Source organism: Ovis canadensis, chromosome 12 (genome assembly GCF_042477335.2).
Source record: "Ovis canadensis isolate MfBH-ARS-UI-01 breed Bighorn chromosome 12, ARS-UI_OviCan_v2, whole genome shotgun sequence".
Classification (NCBI taxonomy): Eukaryota; Metazoa; Chordata; class Mammalia; order Artiodactyla; family Bovidae; genus Ovis; species Ovis canadensis.
The window spans coordinates 76593855-76596716 of record NC_091256.1 but is presented as its reverse complement, the minus strand read 5'-3'; the positions used below and the strand labels follow the sequence as shown (position 1 = coordinate 76596716).

Genomic DNA, 2862 nt, shown 5'->3' with positions numbered 1-2862 from the left:
AACGCTGGACTGGAAGAAACAAGCTGGAATCAAGATTGCTGCGAGAAATATCAATAACCTCAGATATGCAGATGACACCACCCTTATGGCAGAAAGTGAAGAGGAACTAAAGAGCCTCTTGATGAAAGTGAAAGAGGAGAGTGAAAAAGTTGGCATAAAGCTCCACATTCAGAAAATGAAGATCATGGCATCTGGTCCCATCACTTCATGGGAAATAGATGGGGAAACAGTGGAACCAGTGTCAAACTTTATTTTTTTGGGCTCCAAAATCACTGCAGATGGTGATTGCAGCCATGAAATTGAAAGACACTTACTCCTTGGAAGGAAAGTTATGACCAACCTAGACAGCATATTCAAAAGCAGAGACATTACTTTGCCAACAAAGGTCCGTCTAGTCAAGGCTATGGTTTTTCCTGTGGTCACGTATGGATGTGAGAGTTGGACTGTGAAGAAAGCTGAGCGCCGAAGAACTGATGCTTTTGAACTGTGGTGTTGGAGAAGACTCTTGAGAGTCCCTTGGACTGCAAGGAGATCCAGCCAGTCCATTCTAAAGGAAATCAGTCCTGGGTGTTCATTGGAAGGACTGATGCTAAAGCTGAAACTCCAATACTTTGGCCACCTCTTGTGAAGAGTTGACTCATTGGAAAAGATTCTGATGCTGGGAGGGATTGGGGGCAGGAGGAGAAGGGGATGACAGAGGATGAGATGGCTGGATGGCATCACTGACTCGATGGACGTGAGTTTGAGTGAACTCTGGGAGTTGGTGATGGACAGAGAGGCCTGGCGTGCTGTGATTCATGGGGTTGCAAAGAGCAGGACATGACTGAGTGACTGAACTGTCTGACTGGCTGACTTATACCAGTATTTTAAGTAAATCTCCCAAAGCAATAGAAATAAAAGCAAAAATGAATGAGGTCTAATCAAACATACAAGGTTTTGTTCAGTAAAGGAAACCACAGCAAAATCAAATGACAGCTTACAGAATGGGAGAAAATATTTGCAAATGAAGCAACTACAAGGAATCAATTTCCAAAATGTACAAACAAATACAACTGAATAACAACAATAAACAACCCAATCAAAAATGGGCAGAAGACCTAAATAGATATATCTCCAAAGAAGACATACATACAGATGACTGATAGACACAGGAAAAGATGCTCATCATCGCTAATTATTAGAGAAATGAAAATCAAAACTATAATGAGGTTGAAGATATTAAGAGGTGGGGAGAATACACAGAAGAACTATACAAAAAGACCTCAATGACCCAGATAACCACAACAGTGTGATCACTCACCTAGAGCCAAACATCCTGGAATATGAATTCAAGTGGGCCTTAGGAAGCATCACTACAAACAAAGCTAGTGAAGGTGATGGAATTCCAGTTGAGCTATTTAAAATCCTAAAAGATAATGCTGTTAAAGTGCGGCACTCAGTATGCTAGCAAATTTGATTAACTCAGCAGTGAGTGGCCACAAGACTGGATAAGGTCAGTTTTCATTCCAATCCCAAAGAAAGGCAATGCCAAAGAATGTTCAAACTACCACACAATTGCACTCATTTCACATGCTAGCAAAGTAATGCTCAAAATCCTTCAAGCTAGGCTTCAATGGTTTGTGAACTGAGAACTTCCAGATGTACAAACTGGATTTAGAAAAGGCAGAAGAACCACAGATCAAATTGCCAGAATCCATTGTATCATAGAAAAGCTAGAGAATTTCAGAAAACATCTACTTATGCTTCATTGACTACGCTAAAGCCTTTGTGTGGATCACAACAAACTGTGGAAAATTCTTAAAGAGATGGGATACAGACCACCTGACCGACCTCCTGTGAGACCTGTATGCAGGTCCAGAAGCAACAGTTAGAACTGAAACAACAGACTGGTTCCAAATTGGGAAAGGAATACGTCAAGGCTGTATATTGTCATCCAGCTTATTTAACTTATATGCAGAGTACATCATGAGAAATGCCAGTCTGGATGAAGCACAAGCTGGAATCAAGATCTCTGAGAGAAATATCAATAACCTCAGATATGCAGATGACACCACCCTTATGGCAGAAAGCAAAGAGGAATTAAAGAGTCTCTTGACGAAGGTGAAATAAGAGTGAAAAAGCTCAGTATTTAAAAAATATTCATCTGGGAGAAGCCAGCTGGACGGCAGGTGCGGGAGTGCGGTCACTAGCCAATAGGAACCTGAAACATCTTGTAGTTGTCTGAAGATTCTTCAATTACTGTGTCAAGCGACACAGATGTTTCTCTTTCCTCATATGATGAAGATCAGGGATGTTAGCTTATCCGAAAAGCTAAGAGAGGCACCATTTGTCCCCGTTGGAATGGCAGGTTTTGCAGCAATTGTGGAATATGGATTATATAGAGGGGAAATACTAAAAGTTCTGTTCCCCTGATCCACATGTGTGTGGCAGCCCAAGGCTTTGTTGTGGGAGCAGTGACTCTTGGTACGGGCTATTCCCTGTATCAAGAATTCTGGGCAAAACCTAAACCTTAGAAGAGGAGATGCCGTCTTGGTCTTGGTGGTGGTGCTTGCTTTAATTAGACATCTCATACTGAGGTTATATATTTATGCTGAAAATAAATTTTTTGGGTCAGACAAGAACATGGTAATTTGAATATTGGCTTATTTTCTTGCAGGCTTGATTTGCCTGCTGACCAAATTACTGGTGACTACTTCACTAGCTAGGTCATTCGGGGGAGTCAGATTCAGATCAGCACAAAAGAAACGTGTCACTTTTAAATACATTTGATAGAGGTACCTGTCCACCTTCTTAAACGCTTCTGTTGAAATTAGTTCTAAAGAAGACAACATGCCAATCCTGAAAATGCTCCCAGTTGCTGCA

General features: G+C 41.3%; 1 pseudogene; it reads left to right on the top strand.

Moving 5' to 3' along the window:
* Positions 1–1805: 1805 nt before the first annotated feature.
* LOC138416263 (HIG1 domain family member 1A, mitochondrial pseudogene) lies at positions 1806–2579 on the top strand (annotated as a pseudogene).
* Positions 2580–2862: the final 283 nt, after the last annotated feature.